The sequence below is a fragment of the Ovis canadensis genome, chromosome 12 (genome assembly GCF_042477335.2).
Source record: "Ovis canadensis isolate MfBH-ARS-UI-01 breed Bighorn chromosome 12, ARS-UI_OviCan_v2, whole genome shotgun sequence".
Lineage (NCBI taxonomy): Eukaryota > Metazoa > Chordata > Mammalia > Artiodactyla > Bovidae > Ovis > Ovis canadensis.
This window is the reverse complement of record NC_091256.1, coordinates 23,643,766-23,664,499: the sequence shown is the minus strand read 5'-3', so window position 1 is coordinate 23,664,499 and position 20,734 is coordinate 23,643,766. Positions and strand designations below refer to the sequence as shown.

General features: G+C 36.7%; 1 long non-coding RNA gene across 1 annotated transcript in view; it reads right to left on the bottom strand.

The window, feature by feature from the left end:
• The window catches only part of LOC138415985 (uncharacterized), a 150,591-nt gene extending 134,907 nt beyond the window's left edge, over nt 1-15,684 (bottom strand). The window contains exon 1 of the long non-coding RNA XR_011247469.1: nt 15,601-15,684. This is a non-coding gene — a long non-coding RNA (uncharacterized lncRNA). The remainder of the gene's footprint in view (nt 1-15,600) is intronic.
• Nucleotides 15,685-20,734: the final 5,050 nt, after the last annotated feature.

The following is a 20,734-nucleotide window of genomic DNA, read 5'->3' as shown; positions in this document are numbered from 1 at the left end:
TCTCGGTCTACTAATAAATGTGTTTCTTTATTCCTTGTTGCCTGACGTTCACCTGCATAATTTCCTCTTCAGCTATTACATAACCTTCCTTCACTGCCAAATAACATGAAAAAGTTGTCTTCTCTTAAATTTCCATTACTACAGTAACTAAGTACTGGACCAATCATCCCAAGGAAAACAACAAAAAATATTAAATAATACTTTAAATTCTTCCTATCATATGTGAGATCTGCAATATCTGGAAGATCTCACATATGGTTATGGGGGCCCAAAACTACATGAAGACAAGAACACAGAGTTATGCAAGGTGCTCATGTCAGTTTTCACCTTAAGGAAATGTAGTATGCAGGAATTCACCTGCTTGCTGAGTAATCTCCATGAGTAACTGCTAAATTGCTCTTGGTCAAGGCTGGATAGTTTGTTGTAATCCTAACACTCTCCAGTGATAATCACAAACCTTTCTACTGTGCCTGAAATATCCAAAAAAAAAATCTCACCTCCCATAGATACATAGTTGGAAAAAGGAAGAGTGTGTTAAAACTCCTTTAGGTAAGTGTGAATAATCTATGATATTATACCAAAACTTTATACTGACAGTTTCTTAACAACTTAGTTTCAATGTATAATTTGAAACTATTAGTGAACTTATTATACTTTTTATTATAAAATCTCTTGTTGAATCTCACATTTAGAAATAGATACTTTATCCCTACATGATTTGTAAAACAAACATTATTCATTAGAAAAAGATTAGCTGTGTGAGTTATGCATCTCTTCTTCATATTAACCAATTTCATGAAACAGTTTTTTAAAGTCATATTTGTTATTATCACCACTGACTTCACTTCTTTCTGGAGCTATTTCTCCATTGATCTCCAGTAGCATAGTGGGCACCTAATGACCTGGGGAGTTCCTCTTTTGGTATCCTATCATATGGCCGTTTCATACTGTTCATGGGGTTCTCAAGGCAAGAATACTGAAGTGTCTTGCCATTCCCTTCTTCAGTGGACCACGTTCTGTCAGACCTCTCCACCATGACCTGGCAGCATGAGTACTCACAATAAATCCCCTTAAAAGAGCTCCAAAATTATTTGTCTAGGCACCTTCTTTACCTCCTGTTCAATGGCACCCTTGTCCTTGCCCTTTCCTTGTTTCATTTTTTCCCTTATCATTTCCATTCTCTTACCCCCACCCATATTCCCCATTCACTAGAAAGTGGTAGGGGATTTTACTTTTAATCCTCTTAATCTCTCCTTTCCAAAGGTTTCTAAGAAATAGTCTTGGTGTTTTTACCTGTTCTTGTCTGTTGGTATGGTTAAGAGTTCAGAATGTGTGCCTCTGATTTTAGTGGATTTGCTTCTGTTTCTGTCATTTTCATTTATTTCTTCATCTGGTTCTGCAACACTTGTAAAAGCAGTTATTCTCTACTGTAAATGTACTTTTTGAACTAATGCAACATCTACTTAACTGGTTCTTCTTTTTAATTTTAAAACAAATGTTACTTACATACTTAGGTAAAACTCATTTTAATTTTTAAAACTCAGTAAGCTATTATCCCATTTACAAATGCTTAAAGAAGAAAAAGAGGTTACATTAATCTCTCAAGGTCACTAAGCAGAAACTAAAATGACAGGCCTTGCAAATAAAGCCCTGTATTTAGAGAACCATATTATCTCTAAGTTGCAATAAAATAGGCATTACATTAATACTATATTGTTAAAACATTTATTATAATGTTAATTATAATAGTCAATATACTATATTAATATACTATGTATATAATATATAGTATATATACTATATATGATGCATTAATATAGTATATACTGATACAATATATCATGCAATTATATTACAATAAATGTTACAGCTTTAAAAGATGCTATACCTTGAAAATCAAATCATCAAAATGATTTTTGTAAGAATTTAACTGGGGAAGATATTATTTTTGCAAAATACTTTATTTCAACTCAAATATCATCTTTCCTTTATATAAAGTTTCTAAAAATTATTTTTGCCTTGGACCTTCTTGATGAAACCAACATAGGTTTTTCTCTGGTGACAAAGAAAATGATGTTGTGTTGGTTCTTCGTCACAATCAATATCATCGTAAAAGTGCTGGCACAATTAAAGTTTTTAGAAGTAAACTTACAATGAATAGTCATGTGATTTTTTTATAAATTGTTGAAACATTTCCTATGAGTAGTAGATTTAATTCATAGGTAAATTCATTCAAAACATGTAATTTTAACTTTCAGCACTTCAACTTACATTGCAGTTAAAATGCAATATTTAAGCTAATCTTTCTTAACATTATAAATAGAATCACTTACATCAACATGGTTTCTATGTTAATTCCAGCACTACAACTTCCCCTTCATTTAAATGTAATAATATTTAAGAGGCATTTCACTGTAGAACTTTTTAAGAGGATGAAAATAATTTTTTTGTGAAAACAAATTTAAAATCAAATAGCAAAATTCCATTCTGAATTTTGAAGGACTCTAACGGGCGGATCCCCTGAATCTTTCCCCATAAGATGTATGTATTTAACAAGTAACAAAGGCTTCCTTTTTTGCATTATTCAGTATAGGTAAGGTTATAGCTCACTGGTCCATAGCTTGTTGGCCACAACCAGTTATTTGACTGCATCCAACAACACTGACCTGGGCTTCCCAGGTGACTCTAGTGGTAAAGAACATGCCTGCCAATTCAGAAGACATAAGAAACGAGGGTTCAACCCCTGGGTCAGAAAGATCCTTTGGAGGAGAGCATGGCAACCCAGTCTAGTATGTTTGCCTAGAAAATCCCATGGACACAGAGGAGTCTGGTGGGCTACAGTTCATAGTGTTGCAAAGAGCTGGACACGACTGAAGTGAATTAGCACACAGGCATGCAACAACACTGTGAGTGTCAGTAAATATATATTCCACTACTATAAGCCTGGAATGCAGAGAATCAGAAATATTTGGTGAATATAATTAATACTAGACAGAATACTCTCTGGTCAGCTACCTGGTTCATTTACTTCTTTTAAAGGAGGTCAACAGACATCTCCCCCAGTCCCGAAATGAAGTAACTCCAAAATTTCATAAAATCAAGACCCAAACTTCAAAGTCCACCCCACCATTTCTAAGTGATGAGTAGTAGACACTACAGTGGGTCTAGACAGGATCCTCCCTTGATTCACAGATATATCAGAAAATTGTGTGCTCAACCTCCAAAAAAATCTGCAGTGCTTGAACAAACAAACACAGGACAATCAAAATAAGCACCCCCACTGACAAATGGGAAGAAGGGAAAGTGGACAGATTACATTGGTCCTTGGCAATTCTGAAATTCCATGGGCATTTCAACTACAAGAAGACCTTACACTGGTTGTGGTAGATGTCTCTCAATTAGGCCCTGTTTCACGCTCGGGAAATGTTGGTCTCTGATCTCTTTGATCATCAGCTCTGTCTCCAAAGATACCTTCTCTCTTCTGTTATCCTGTAACCTTAACCCCTCAAGAAGTTTTAACAATGGCCACACCCTTGACGGCATTCTTGCTGCATGGATGAATTTTAACCAATCTTTGTTGTTCGTGAAATTTCCCCAAATTATATTCTACTGGTCAGGATTGAGAAGAAAATAATTTTTCCAATTGTACAATTTCTCATATTTTTGCACTCTCTCTAGACCTTTTCATTTCTGCTTATAAGCAGGCCAATTATTTCTGAATCCATTTCCTCCTCTTTGCATTTTCCACATGTAGCCAACAGTAACCAACATACATTATTAGCATTCTATTCCCCACTTTCCTAAAAGTTACAAGGTCAGAATATACATTATTTGTGTTACAAATGATGACATTTGACAATTTCTTCATGTGTTTCTCCACTACATAACATAGATGACTCTCCCTCTAGTCTCTAATAATAGTTAATTCCTAAAAAAAAAAAAAAAAAAAAAACTTTTTAAAGCAGTATAAAATATGGTGTTTGCTTATTATTGCATTTGCTTTCTGGTGCCAAATTTGTATCAATGAGGATAGGCTAGTGTAGGCTATGGATGAAGAAAAAGAAAAGACAAAAGAGAAGTGAACTCCTAAATCTCAACACTTGAAGAAAACAAGAGTTTCAGTTTTTGACTGCTTATAAGTACATGGTGATTTGGCAAGAGTACTCTACACATAATCTTCATGCAAGAAACTAGTTTGCCAAAGAAACTTCTTAAAATATTGCTGCTTTTGTATCTTTCCTTATATACTGGTTTTCTACTGCTTTTAAAAAAATATTACCACAAACTCAGTGATGTAAAACATCACTTAAACACCACCATTTATTATCTCATTGTTTTTGTAGAACAGGGTCTGGGTACAATCTAGCTTGATCTCTTGCTTGAGGTATCACAAAATGGTAATCACAGTGTTACCTGGCCTATATTTCTGACAGAACTCAAGGTACTCTTCCAAAATTACATGGTTGTCAGCTGAATTCATCACCTTGTGGATGTATGACAGAGGTCTCCTTGCAATTGGTGACTACTAGCCAGAGTCTGATCTCACACCCTAAGCACAACACAGTCCTTTGCCACATGCCTCTTTTACAGACAATATGGCAATTCACTTCAGTAGGTCAGCAGAATTTCTCTTTTAAGGGATCAAATGATTAAATCAAGTCATGCAGAATAATTTGAGTAATTCAAAATCAACTGATTAGGGACATTAATTGTATCTGCAAAAATCTTTCAACTTTGGCATATAATGTAACCTAATCTCAGGAATGATATCCCATCTTGTTGACAGATTTGTCCATTTCAAGGGAGAGAGGATTATATGTGGAAGGTACACTAGGGAAGAATTTTGAGAGTCATCTTAGATTTCTACCTAAGAAGATAAGAATATCTACCTAAGCATCTTATCCTGACACTCAATGCCTAGCCCACAGCTGACTTCTGATAACCCACTGACTAGAACTAGCCTTATGACGCTGTTGAACCACAGGAGGCTGTGAACTGCAATACTATCATATTTCTGAGAATACTAAGTCATCCAATTGTTGGCCCCCACATAGCCAACAGCTAGAAAGATGTGTAGAAATCACTATCTAGAAGGAAACAAATATTTGAGATAGCTCTACACAGCTTCAAAACCAGTGATGTGAGAAAGCAATATTTTAGGTTTATTGATTTTACTTACTAGTTTGAGTGTAAAGCATGGATCTGGAATATGGAAGGAAAGGAAAGTCAACCTCTCTGAGGTCAAAGAACTTGCCTTTGGTCCTACAGCAAGTTAATAATAGAGCTAGCATTTAACCCTGTCTGTCTGTGCTCTGTCCACTGCACCAAGCTATCTTCTGTGTATGTGGACTGCAGAAACACTGTAATATGAACTACTAGAGTACCAAAGAAGGCAATGGCACCCCACTCCAGTACTCTTGCCTGGCAAATCCCATGGATGGAGGAGCCTGGTCGGCTGCAGTTCATGGGGTCGCTAGGAGTCGGACACAGCTGAGCGACTTCACTTTCACTTTTCACTTTCATGCATTGGAGAAGGAAATGGCAACCCACTCCAGTGTTCTTGCCTGGAGAATCCCAGGACGTGGGAGCCTGGTGGGCTGCTGTCTCTGGGGTCGCACAGAGTCAGACAGGACTGAAGCGACTTAGCAGCAGCAGCAGAGTACTGGAAGCTTGAAGGAGAAATGTTTTCAATGGTTGATAAGCAATTGTCTAATTATTTCTCATTGATTCATCTGTTTATCAAACAGGTGTTGTGTCAATTACCACATTTAGTCACTAACTCTGAAGAACAGAGAAAACTGTATCATGACACAAACCAGTACTTTATTTTTTTTTTCTTTAGCCTAAAGATAAAGGCTAAAGCACTCTTAGAAGGTTCATATTTAATAGTAAAGACAATCAGACAAGGACTTACCATAGCCTCCTGAACACTACTCTCCTTCCTTCTTAGCACAAAAACACTTTCGTTCTGCAGCGCAGCAGTATGAAAATGTTCTGCTATGAGATATAAGTGGAAACCTTGGGATCTCTGGTTTAGCAGTCAGATGTAATTCGGATACATATCTCCACCACTGCCTTGTCAGCATTCTTACAGAATATAATTCCCATGAAGATGATCTGCCCAATATCCTGGTTTCTCAATTTTTAGCCTTATCAACCCCAAAGATCTGCATTTTCTACTTGACCTCATCCTGTCATCCACATCTCTATCTCGATTCACAGCATGAGTTTATTTCTTAAGCTTTTTTTTTTTTTAACTTACTGTTACAATGTCACATCACTTCCTCCTTGTACCTGAGTCTCAGCTAATGATCTGCCATGCTCACTGGGCCTTTACTCTCACTGTTCCCTCTGCTTGGGTGCTTTTATCTGGACATGTGCACGACTCCTTTCTTCTCAGCTTAAATATCACTTTTTAAGAAATGCATTCGTGCCTGTTTGAGATTGCCCTATCTCCCTGATTACCCTCCTTGACAGTCTTCATTCTCTAAAATTATTTCTGTTTGCTTCCCATTCTCTCTTTTAACATAAGGAGGGATTTTTCGGTCTGTCATTTTTTTCACTGACATATACCAAGGATGGAGAACTGTGCCTTAAAAATGGACACTGAATAAATACTTATCAAACAGATACATTATTGTATAGTTTAACAATATATCTATAGAAAAAAAGCCCTGCTGGAAAGTTGTTTAATGAATTACTAGTGAAATGATTTGGATCAAAGAGATAAGGAAGTGGGAGGCACTCTTTTTTGATATATTATAGCAAAATTTCATAAAAAAGGACAAAATTTTTCCTAGTATTAAAAAATATTTTAAGCATTACATGGAAGATATTTACTAAAGAAAAATATCTTTATCAACGTAAGTTTTTTTACTTATTACATGACAATTTCTGCTGTAGTTTCATCAAATTTGAGAGTGTATTTTGCAGAGTATAGTTTATGCTGCATTCACAAAATTCATTTTGCACAGACCTGCGAAATACCTCAAAATGACAGAAAATTGAAAGGCAATCATCTGCCATTTAAAAATAACACTGAGGTTAGATTTTTCATCAAATAATGAGAGTAGCTGGGGTGGAATACCATGAAATACAGACCACATAGCATACATACAAATCACAACAGGGGTTACTGAAAACTTTGCAGAGAGATCATTCAGAGCAGCTGACTTGGAGCCACAAAGAGAGACTTTTGTGACTGATGGTTGTGATAGATGAAGTGGACAAGTTCAGAAACTGTGGACAAAACAGGAAACGGTGGTTTCAAGTAGAAAGTCCAAACCTGAAAGCATGGAGCAAATTCTCCTCATAGCATGCAGCAATGTTAACTGACAATCTATATGAAAGTCCACAGTGAGCAGCACTAGGGATGTATGTAATGACAGCTACTGATGGCCTAGAGCATGAAAGAATAGATAACACTAAATAAGAAATGATTGTGTATTTAGATTTTCATAAAAATACTATTATTATATGCAGCAACATGACCCCTTAAGTATCAAGGCATCCTTCATGAAATCAGTATACACTAGGTTGGAAATTGCCCACAGGGTCAGTGATGAAGAACAGGACTTGAGAGGCAGCAATAAGTCACAGTTGAGACAAGAGGGAGAAATACTATTATATTCAAAAAGAAAATGAAGTTAAAAACAATGCAATGACTTTCTTACAAACTAAAAGGTAGTTTAAAAGGCCCTGCTAGATCTGTAAGATAAGATATAATGGCAGCCTGATCAGAAAGACTGAGAGAAAGGCTTGGAAAAGGATCACAGTCCCTACTCTCCAGCAGAAGAGGTAAGGTATATAAATTCCACTACAATTAGATAACAGACTATAATACAAATATCAAAAATGATATAAAACTATATTTATTGGCCTAAAAAGATGTCTCTGGTTCATTGTTAATAGAAAACATTTATAGAAATACATATTTTATACTTTCCTTATTAAATGATAGAGAAAAACATGGAACATATTCCGATAGTAAAACCTGATAACTCAAAGTAGGAAAAATATGGATAATTTATTCATTTTTCATGTCCAAATTTTCTGTTTTACTTTAGACTAAATACATTAATTATGTAATAAGAAGTAATCAACATACCAAGAACCACTAGTTTGGAATAAATAATTCAAATCATCTATTCATATGATTCATTCACGTGAAAAATACACACTGGGACACAGCAGATAAAAGGGACAATTCAAGATAAAGACTAATAAACTTCAATGCATGCATCAGGTACACTCTGATAGAAAAGAATATCTGTGTGGCCAGTCTGAGCTATAAGAAAATGAGATATTCATTTTGAAGAGAATCCCAGAAAGATTTATTAGTATAATGACAAAAAGTAGACATTTTCATGAAGGCATTCAGCATCTAGTCATTTCTTTAAAGTCTTAAATCTCAAAATAAGTTTGATAGATCATAGTGTTTTAGTTCTTCCTACTACCAGTTCTGAGAGTTTACTGACTGTGAGGTATGTTTCATAGACATTCTCAAAATAAAAAAGGAGTATCTACTTAATCTTTACTTGGAGGCAGCAGTAGTATATCTACCACTTTTTCAATATGCCTATTTACAGGGTACCTGGAATCTAGACTATTACCAGAAGGAGCAAGGCAATAAGTATATGAAATTTTATAGCCAAGACTGGTTCCCTGGGTGTGTGACTTATGTAGTCATATGGGGTCCAGTGCTGAGAAAGTCCCCACACTTGGCTTAATGCTCTGATGTTGCTATCTTAAAATTCTTCATCATTTTTCAACACAAAGCACTTAATTTTATTTTGTACTGGGCTCCACTAATTTTGTAGCTGATCTTGCTTACAGTATGCTATAAATTGGAATCTTCACTGTTCTAAGATGGAAAAAGTCACACTATCAATCCGAAAAGACCAAGTCACTGGTGTCATATAACGACATGTTACATGGAGAAGGTAATGGCACCCCACTCCAGTACTCTTGCCTGGAAAATCCCATGGACAGAGGAGCCTGGCAGGCTGCAGTCCATGGGGTCGCTAAGAGTCAGACACGACTGAGCAGCTTCACTTTCACTTTTCACTTTCATGCACTGGAGAAGGCAATGGCACCCCACTCCAGTATTCCTGCCTGGGATGAGGGAAAATCCCAGGGATGGGGGAAAATCCCAGGGACGGGGGAGCCTGGTGGGCTGCCCTCTATGGGGGTCACACAGAGTCAGACACGACTGAAGTGACATAGCAGCAGCAGCAGCAGCAGCAGCAGCAGCAGCAGCAGCAGCAGCAGCAGCAGCAGCAGCAGCAACATGTTAAAACAGAGCCAAATATTTATTTGAGTATTGACTAAAGTGAGTATAAGTTTGAAAGTGATTAGGAAGTTTAGTTTGAAAAAGACTAAGTTCGGTTGTCTAGGAAAGTAAATATTATTGCTTAAAATTTTTATACAGCCAAGTATCAAAGCTGTGCACACATTTACGATTAACTTTGTTTTGAATTAGCTTTGTCTTGATTAACTCTGTTTTAATTTCTGCTATTAAAAACTCTTATGAAGGGTTTAAATAACAAAATCTGGAAATAAGTAGAATTTCTTGAATTGGATGCATATTTGAACATGACTTTCCCTGTCAGGATCTGTAACCATCAGAAGATGGCAATTAGAGGCAGCCCTTGGCTTCTGTGAGAGTGCTAAAAAGCAAATACACTTGATTATTAAACATAGGATTTATACAAGTATCATTCTTGCTTTCTTCAGCACCTTCCATAGAAGTTTGTAAAGACAGGACATAAGCTGACAATGGTAGTCTTTAAAGAGATCTGCCTTTTCTTTTTTTTTAAATGTGAGAAGAAGGTGAGAGGGAAGAGATTTTTGTTTTCCAAAAACAGCACAGCTTGGTGAATATGATACCTTCTCACAAATCCATAAAGAACTGAGAGTTTATGCAATTTTAAAATACCTCAGGAAATGTTCATGAATATCTTTTAATTCCAAGTCATTTAACTTGCATTTAAACATGCTAGACTAGCAAAAGCATATTGGCAATTTCATTGATACAAATGAAATAGATCTGAATGGAGTGGGATTTGGGGAAAAGGAAGAAAATTAAAATTATTGCCTTTAGGAAAATAACACTTTTACAACATAAGAAAATTTTAATAACTTTAAGTTTATCTACCAAAAAAATTCTTACTAAGAGTTTGAATTCAAGCAATTAATTGAGCTGGAGAGACTGGTGTGGGAATTCTCACCACTTTAGTGGGGAGCCTGTACAGGATAGTTACATAACCTCTCTCAGCCCACTGCTCATCTGCAAACTGGAGCTGACCGTAGTGCCTTTCTTTCAAATTTATTTGAGGAGTAAATGGGAAAGTATATGCAAATGACTGGCATACCATTGATGTACAAATGCAATGTCTCCTTTATCTCTATTTTTAATAACATAATATACACATATGCCACATGTATAAATGTTCGCCTATCAATTTTTTTTTTAATCTGTCTTTTCAATTGATGCAAAAGAGAACCGAGTATGTGTCTCACTCTTTCAATTCTCCACTTTCTTCAGGATACCCTAAGCCTCTTAACTCCTCTAGCCTTCCCCCAGAATCTAACTTGGTCTGTTTCTCGTCTCAAGCCTAGGTCAGTTTGTCCCATTATGTTCTGGAAGGGTGCATGTATGCATTCTCAGTTGCGTCTGACTCTTTGTGACCCTGTGGACTGTAGCTCACCAGACTCCTCTGTCCATGAGACTTCTAGGCAAGAATACTGGAGTGGGTTGCCATTTCCTCTTCCAGGGGATCTCCCCGACTCTGGGATTGAACCTGCATCTCTTGCTCCTGCATTGGCAGGTGGATTCTTTACCGCTTAGCCACCTAGGAAGCTCCCTCTGGAAGGGTACAAACAGCTTTAAAAATTCCAGGTGGGAGAGGAAGGAACAAAGATGATCTCTTCCCTTTGCAACCTCAATATATAACAACTACAAGGTAAATGCGTCTTGCCACAATCAATACTGTCTATCATTTAGTGTTAACATGGTGTGTGTATATTCTACAAGAGTCCCTGTTTTCCTTTTCCAACCATCCTAGGGACTCCCCTCTGCGCATCCAGATGGACTGGACAGAAAGTAACATGGTGGCATCCTGCTCTAAGTAAAAGGTAATCCTGGGGTTCAGGAATTATAGAAAATCAATATATAGATTCAGGTGCATATATTGAGCATATTTCATATAATCAATTAGTAGATAGGTGAGATGTATCTTGAACATTTAATGAATAAAAGGACTTCTCTGAAGAGTAGGGATGGTTTTACTATAGGAAGATGAACAGAGCAGACCAAGCTCAGTAAATACTGATCTGAGTGAAAGTAGACACAGATTACAGAAAGTGAAATATTCATAAGATTCCCAACTTCCCACTAAAAGTACAAATTACTTACATCAGACTAAAACCAGTAAAGCCTCTTACAAAAATAATTAAGAAACCTTGAATGAATCAGAGAAAATGGAGCGGAATAGAATCGTAGGCTGTGCAGTAGTTAGCATCTTTGAATCTAAGCACGTAGGTACTAAGGAATATATTACAGAAAAATTCCACTCCATATTAAGTTTTAACTTGTCCAACAATGACAAAGAAAAGACAAGCAGTTGTATTGTTTAAAATAATTACGTGAACAATTTAAGGTAGCTTAGAAGCTTTTGTTTGTCATTAGGATAGGACAGTGCAGATGATAAATCACATGCCTGGGAAACACTACAGCTCAGTGAGATTCCTTTTATTTTTTGTCCACAACACACTGCCACTGCAATCTATGCTTGCATCCATGTGCTGTTTGTATAACAAAGGCCTTTACCTTATTTTATATACATAAAGGAACTACACTTGAACTTTGCCTGTGCAGCTAATTGCCCTGAGATTGCTGAAAGAAGAATCTTTATAAGGAAGTTTCTTTTCCTTCCCATAAAAACAACATCAGGGACCATGCTAAGCTACCTGGGTCCTGACATTCTGGCAGTTCTCCAGTCTACATTTCAGCGATGTGGAGTGTCTCTGGATTGGCAGACTCAGCAGCTTCTTCCTCCATATTATGGGAATTTTGAAAATGTACATCTTTCCTGGACAAAGTATAACATTTAGTTGGCTCTCAACAATTAATCAGCGAAAATAGTACCTAGTTAGGGTTTTTTAAACTGTAAGAAATAGCCGAAAAGTGAAGTATCTTTGGCTAAGTATCTCTGTGTATCTCTCTGTAGATACACATATTAACAAATACTCCAAAAACAAGACGTGTACACACACTACACATGCACATTTAAGTGGACTAACATTTTTTCTAGGAATTCAAGAGCTGCTACTTTACACATTAAACTTATCATAATCAAATATATATCCATTCTGATAGAGCTAAATATATTGTGAAAGTGAACGTCATTTAGTCGTGTCTGACTCTTTGCGACCCCATGGACTGTAGCTCATGAAATTGTCCAGGTCAGAATACTGGAGCAGGTAGTTGTTCCCTTCTCCAGGGGATCTTCCCAACCCAGAGATTGGACCCAGGTCTCCCACATTACAGGCAGATTCTTTACCAGCTCAGACACCAGGGAAGCCCAAAAGTTGGCCTGCTGCATTGGGTGGGAGTTGAATCCAAGTCAACTGCTTGCAAGGCAGCTATGCTCACACTATACCACCAATGTGGTCAATTTAGCCTTATTCTACTGGATTTATGTGTGAACTCGCCAGGTAAATTAACTCCATCTTACAAAATTATTCAATGTGGTTAATGTACATGTTAAAAACTGCTGATGGGAAATATAGATAGAGTGATCTCTGTCAAAGGATTTGCATTTAAGATCACAAAGCAATATTAGAACTTTCATGAAAGTCACAATATAATGTAAAAGGGATTATCAGTAGAAATTTGAAAGTGAATTAAAGTAACTTGATCATAGTCTGCAAATTATTCTTTTGTTTAATAATCACTGTGAATGCAATTATTCATTAGTTCTACAAAGTTGTTAACATAAGTCAATATTAAACTCTGTAACTGATGCTATACTATGCAGAAATAAGCACTTAAAGCTCTATCATTCACCTCTTTGAGTATGCCCACTGAGTGGGGACAAATAGGAATACACCTAGCATGAATATTATACAACTCTTTGATCCTAAAACTTGTATCTAAAATAGCACATGGTTATGATCTAGTAATCCCACTTCTAGGTACAGAGCCAAAGAAAATGAAATCAATATCTTGAAGTGATAGCTCCACTCTTATTTAATCAACATGTTGTACATCTTACACTTATACAACATGTCAATTATATTTCAATAAAGCTGGAAAAAATACATAAAATGGCATATGGTCATAATAAAATTTAAAAGGTCAGCTGCTTGCATTCATCAGTTACTATGCCTAACATTCTTTAATATGGTAGTCCATTTTACATTCTGACCCAATATGTGACATCATGAGAGAGACTGATAGAATTCTGTAAATGTGTAGAAATACATACATTTTACTCTATACTATAAAAAATACTGCAATTTACTTACTTTTTTACCAACTTAAAACATGTTCAAATAATTTAATAGTTTTATAATTTAATTAGTTTGAATTAAATTATAACACAGAATCTTTTTTTTTTTTTTTTTGCTAAATCCCAGATCTCCACTTGTGAGCAAGACACATTTTAAACCATGTTCAACAAATCAGATACATTTATGTTATTTTCCAGTTAAGGATAATGTTTACAATCTAAGACAACAACCCAAAATGCAAATTCAAATACTTCACATTCTATGAAAACCATTTTAAAGAACTTAATAATAAAAGATAAACTGCCAGTATTACATGGTCTGTGAGATGCTCAATGATGTCTCCTCTCCCTACTTCACCTTTATCGCAAGTCTCCAGTCAGCCTCTGCCTCATTCTTCTTATCAGGGGCCACAGAATCAAGTCTTCAGAGGGCTGACAGCTCACCTGACTGTGTTTCCTCAGCTGGTCCCTCCTTCCTAACTCGTAAGTCTCCCCCTGAACTCACCTGCAGCTGCAGAAGACAGTACTTGGTGTGCTGATACCATTCTACTCTAAATACCGCATTTCTCTCCTCTTCATGAGAGCTAATTCCAGCCCCACAAGAGCTTGCTGACTAAAGGCTTCAAAATAAAACCTTCAACTAATGGTGTATGTGCAGGGGTGAAAGCTGATAAATAAACACCCATCTCTCCATTTTCCCCTGGAATGATTCAGAAATATGTTCTCCATGTCTTTTCAGAGGATCACTGATAGGATTGAGCCCTCAATTCCCAAAATAGAAACCCACTTATTAACACACAGCTCATCTGCACTTCTTTCTTTCTGTTTCTTTTTCAGTACTTTTTCATTTGTGCTTCCTGGGATCATTTCTCAAGTAAAATACCTATTCCCACATCCTTCTTCCCAGGTGTGCTTAACTTAAGATAAGTGGAAAGTACTGTGCTGGTCTGTAGGGCCTATGACCAATATAAAAACATTTGATTTCCTTTGAATAAACCAAAGCAGCAGCAGAGGGAATGAGGGACATCCATAGGTGTAGATAGGCCATGTGTTTAAGCTTTCTGAAATAGGATTACTAAACGTTCCCTGCATAATGTTATCCCACCCTTTTGTGTCTGCTTTCAAGCTATTTTCTAAATGAAATGCCCTTCCCCAGCTCCTTCGCTTGGACAATTTCTTAGTTTCAAGAAGCAGCTCAGATATTCTATTTGAGAAACCCACAGTCAAGTTTCTGCATAGCAACTGGCATGGATCTCACACAGAAGCTGAACACATGGCACGGAGGTGATCTGGGTAGCCCCTCCTCCCACACTGCAGTGTGAGCTCTCAGAGAACAGGACCCAGACCGCACTCCTCTTCCAGACTCCAGCGCAGTGCCCGGTGTATGATAATAAATATGTAAACACCTTTTTCAAAAACACTTAGAAGATGTCAGGCCATGTTTTAAGTGCTTTATGCATATTAAACCCATTTAATCCTCAAGACAACCTCTTGAAGTACATGCTACTATTATCATCGTTTATAAAATGAGCAAACTGAAGCAGAGCAAGGCAAAGCGACCTGAAGGTAACATAGCTCACAACACGTGAGCCCAGGATGAATTAAAACTATACTATGTTCTTTTCAACTATCCATCATTGCTTCTTTAGAATTAAATATCAGTCACATCTAATCACTAGAAAATATGATGTGTTATTTTGCTAGAGACCTTGATATATAATCTAAACTAATCCATGCTCTTGTCTACATCTAGCTTTCAAAGGAAGAACTTAAGTCTCTCTAAAACAGTAACATTTACAAAAGCAACAGCAATAAAATATTCCCATCACAGCATTCCTAAATACCATATAATTTCTAACTTACCAATGTAGATTTCCTTATGTTCCAGAAATTTACCTTACAAATTTATTTAATACCTCATGGAAAAATAATATGTTCAGGCTAGGTATCACCATTTTTTATATACTAATACTCAATAAAAGATTCAATGGTTATTTATAAAACTTGAATGATAAATGATCAGTTCTTAATACACTGTTTAGCTATGTAAATAAAACCAAAATACTTTGTGCAGGCTCCTACTTACACAGGCTGTTAATGGCAGTGGACTCAGTAAATTTCAGAGAACCAGCCTCAAGTGACTCTGCAAGTCATGTTTCACACTGTGTGCATCCTGCTTCCTGTCAACAGTGGCTATAATGGGCACATAAACTAAAATTTATGCCCCATTTAACCTGTAAATGTTCTGTGTCCTTAGCCCTTAGCAATGGAAATATGCCAATGTCTTTTACTTATTTTACTGGCATATAATCCCTTCTCCCCATCAGATTTGAGAAAATTTTAACTATCATGGAATTATAAATTGTTAATGTCATTTCTGCATTGCTGGGCTCCTGATAATCTTAAATCTGGATCAAGAGTTATTTTAGAGTAAATTTATACCACACTCATCTGAACAGAAAAGCTTGCAGTAAACATCAAACATATATTCCATTAATAACAAGTTTAAATACATCATCTAAGTAAACCTGAGGAACTATTTAAAAATTTAGGAGTCCTTAACCAAATGTTAACTGAGAGATAAAGCTTCTAAAAACATTATCTAGTAAAATGAATGAGACAAGGTGAAAAGATTTTTTTTAGCCAAACTATATAATTTTAAATTGACTTTTTCAATTTACTAAGCTAAATTTTCCATAATCTCATTTAAGCAATTATTTTAGGTACATTATTTATTTTCCACATTATTCTGTTTTAATAATTCTCAATAAGCCAATAGGAAATTTTTTAATTGTTTAAAATTTTTACTTATTTTTTCTAATAAATATTCTAGTACATAGTATTTATGTATCTCATCAAATGTTTTCTTTTTATCTTTCTAAAAGTTTTTTCCAATTATCATTCCATAAAACACAGTGATCTCTCAAGCATAGACAACCACACAGTGAAACAATGTACTTCAGGTTTTAGGTAGAGAGTTTAATATTACTAGAAAGCCTACAAGATATTCTTCACTTGTATGGAACTGGGGTTTATCATAAATAAGCATCCTGCTTCTTAAAGTCTTAAATCAGAAGTAAAATTTGTATATGCATCTGGCTCAAGAGTTTTTAAAATTTGTTCTGAGAGACTGTGGGTTAAATTATCACGTAGTATTTAATAAGCATATCTTAATTCTGTAAATTAAATGATTTTAAATTACATGTTTTATACTGGGCAACTACTAGAGATAGGGATCAAAAATCAATTTATTTACACATTTGTATTTCAGAATTTCCAACACTTTTTCTTTGTAGATTCCAGGTCCTTAATTTTTTTTTTAATTGTCAAAAGTGAAGCAACTGTTTTCTGCAGTACTCTAAAATACCTGAATTAAAATTTTTGCTGTTGATGAAGACTAAAAAGACAGATTTGAGAGGTTTTTGACTTTTAGTAAGCAGCTTGCCATCTGGGTTTAACCAGATTTCTGAATTGCAGAGTTATTATAAGGGGCCTGTGAACAGTGTATGGGGCTTCCCTGGTGGCTCAGACGGTAAAGAATCTGCCTGAAATGCAGATTACCTGGGTCAGAAAGATCCCTGGAGAAAGGCACATCTACCCATGCCAGTATTCTGGCCTAGAGAATTCCATGGACAGAGGAGCCTGGTGGGCTACAATCCATGGGGTCACAAAGATTCAGATACAATTGAGTGACTAACACTTTGGGCTTCCCAGGTGGCACTAGTGGTGAAGAACCAGCCTGCCAATGCAGGAGACATACAAGCCACAAGTTCAATATCTGGGTCAGGAAGATCCTCTGGAGGAGGGTGTGGCAACCCACTCCAGTATTCTTGCCTGGAGAATCCCGTGGATGGGGAGCCTGGTGGGCTAGAGTCCACAGGGTCACAAAGTGTCAGATACAAGTGAAGCAACTTAGTACACATGCATGAACAGTATATATAAAATAAATACATAGAGTATCATACACATATATGTTCCATTGTCAGTAAAATATGTGTGTCATAATGAATAATGTGCATACTTATCTTAAAGCATTAGTAAAACCATAATAGACTTTGTTATAGTATTTCTCAATCCACAACTGCTGAAAGTATCCCAACTGCCTCAGTGTAAAATTATACTGATATCATAAGGAAAAAAAAAAAAAAACTTTGTGTTCAAAATACTTGAAAAATGTTGGAAGGTTTGCTACTAATGGGAAAAAGTATTTATATTCCAATTTCACAGTATTTATCATTCACTTTGACTGGCACTTAGAAAACAGAATATCATTATATTGAAAGAACCACCTTTTTACCAAAAGTGAGAAGGTGAAAGACATGAATGGATTGTGGAGTCCAAAGAATTTTCCTTCCCACATTTACATTTTTATTAGAGACCTAAACTCTAAAATTTAGGTATCAGTTAGACCACAGAAGAAAACTATTTGAACAATTAAATATATGTGGACTCAAATAACATTTATCTTTAAAATTAAATATTGTCATCAAACCAAACTCTCAACTATCAGAATGATTGAATTTTACCCTTATTCTGTTTCCTGGTCTTTAGTTGTAATGAATATATGTACGGTTAGCAGAATAATGGCCTTTCAAAGATATCCAGGCCCTGTTCTCCAGAACTTGTGGATATATTATACACAGCAAAGAGGAATTATAGCAGAAAGAATTAAAATTACAAAGCAACTGACTTAAAATAGGGAGAGTAATATGGATTATCCAGGTGGAACCAATGTAATCACCAGCTCCCTTAAACATGGAAGAGGGAAACAGAAACATCAGCGTTAAAGTGATGCCAAAACAAGAGGGTGGCAGAGGATGAGATGGTTAGATAGCATCACTGACTCAATGGACATCAACATGAGCAAGATTCAGTGTGGGTAGTGAAGAACAAGAAAGCCTGGAATGCTGCAGTCCATAGAGCCACAAAGAGTCAGACACAACTTAGCGACAACACAGTGATGCCATGGGAGAAAAACTCAACCAGACATTGCAGGCTTTGGAGGAGGTCATGAGCAGCTTCTTGGAGCTGGAAAAAGCAGGAAAATGAATTTACTCCTAGAGCTTCCAGAAAGGAACATGACCCTGTTGACTAATTTTAGCCCAGTGAGACACATCTTGGACTTCCAACCTCCAGAACCATAAGATAATAAATTTGTGTTGATTTAAGCTGCTTAGTCTGTGGTAATTTGGTACAGAATCAACAGGAAACTGAGTTTGCTGAGGCATATGCACCTGGCAAATATGTAAATTTTCATGAACACAAAAAGAATTCAAGTGCAATAACAATGAATTAGGTTAACCCTTTCCCAATATAACTGCTGAAGCAAAATGACTTTTGCTGTGGAGCTAAACATAGTATAGTGGGAAGGGATTCCTGCTTTTCCTCAGAAAAGAACATTTGTGCCATTAGGAATGAGTCAGAAATCTCGACTGGCACATCGAGCTGACAAACAGTGGTGAGCAAAGCACCGGACCAAGAGGGCTCAATACAGGCCACTTAGGGACTACAGGGTGTCTACTTTGCTCATCACTCTGATGACTCTGCAGAGGTGGGCAGAGCAACTAATGAGACCACATGATTCATGGGCAAGTGTGAGTAACCCATAGGAGATCTGGGACTCTGTGGGTGAAGAAATTCCTGGGAGGGTGGAATAAAGTTAGAAAGGAAATGAACAATTTATTCTGGAAAAGGCTGTGTAAGCTCTAAGCAACTATAATTCTGCTATTAAAAAGCTCCAGCCATGGATATAGAAAACAAACTTATGGTTACCAGGGTATAAACAGTGAAGGTATAAACTGGAAGACTGGGACTAACATATACACATTGCTACACATGAAATAGCGGAGAAGACAATGGCAACCCACTCCAGTACTCTTGTCTGGAAAACCCCATGGGTGGAGGAGCCTGGTAGGCTGCAGACCATGGGGTCTTGAAGAGTCCGACACGACTGAGCGACTTCACTTTCACTTTTCACTTTCACGCATTGGAGGAGGAAATGGCAACCCACTTCAGTGTTCTTGCCTGGAGAATCCCAGGGACAGGGAGCCTGGTGAGCTGCCGTCTATGGGGTCGCACAGAGTCGGACACGACTGAAGCGACTTAGCAGCAGCTGCTGCTAAGAAAGGCGTAGAAAGAATCTCTGCAAGAGTATTGGAATGGGGTGCCATGGCCTTCTCCGTTAGCACCAGCAGCATACATAAAATAGATAACTTGTAAGAATGCAATGTATAGCACACGGAACTCTATCCAATACTCCCTAATGGACAAATGGAGAAAGAACCTAAAAAAAGAGTGGATATGTAACTGATCCGTTTTGCTGTACACCTGAAATGAACACAAAATTGGAAATCAACTATGCTCCAACAATTTTTAAGATTAAAAAAAAAAAAAATCCACAGACTCAAGGTTAGAAACGGCCAGTCAGTTGATCTATATTTGAATGTGTCTCTCAATGGATTAACCAACAAAGAAAAAACACAAAAGAACCCCCCCTTTTTTTTAAAAAAAAAAAGAAGAAGCCAGCTCAGAGGGAGGTGAGAGGGTGATTCTGACAGAGCCTCTCAAGATGACAGGGTAACTTCAATCCCAGGTCTGATAGCCATTTTGTCAGGAGCCCAAGTCTGACAGTACAGTCCCAGTCAATTGGGCTCTAAAAGATGGACTTCTACAATCAAACTTAAGAGACTGATAATAAACCAGGAGTCTAGTTTATGTGCTCAAAACCAGGGCACTTCCTCCCTGTCTTCTGTCAAGAGCACATCTTTCTCAGCCTCAAGGCAAACAAGTTGCTTAAGAACCTAAGTTTGCCTGATGCTCACAGAAAAAGTGCCCAGAGCATCAGAGAGCCTGAGAGAATATTTTATCCAGTCATAAAAAAAAAAAGGCTGATGTACCATCCATGCTCAAAAACTTAACCTTCCAGTGAGCCAAACACTAAAGTCACTTGAAATACAATTTCTCTCAGTTTCTTGAACTTGGACAAAGTTGGAAGGAAAATGTTACATTTTGATATTTAAATCATGATTATGAACTTCATGTGAACCATACTGAAACACATTATGAAAAAGTGGTTTAAAATATAAGATACATAGTTTACGTGTTATACGGAGTTTTATTTCTGTCCTAAGGATAAAACCTAGTCAGCAAGAATTTGAGGGTCTTCTGCTTTCATTAGGAATCCAATAAGCAATATCTTAACTAATTATTGACGCAGGGAT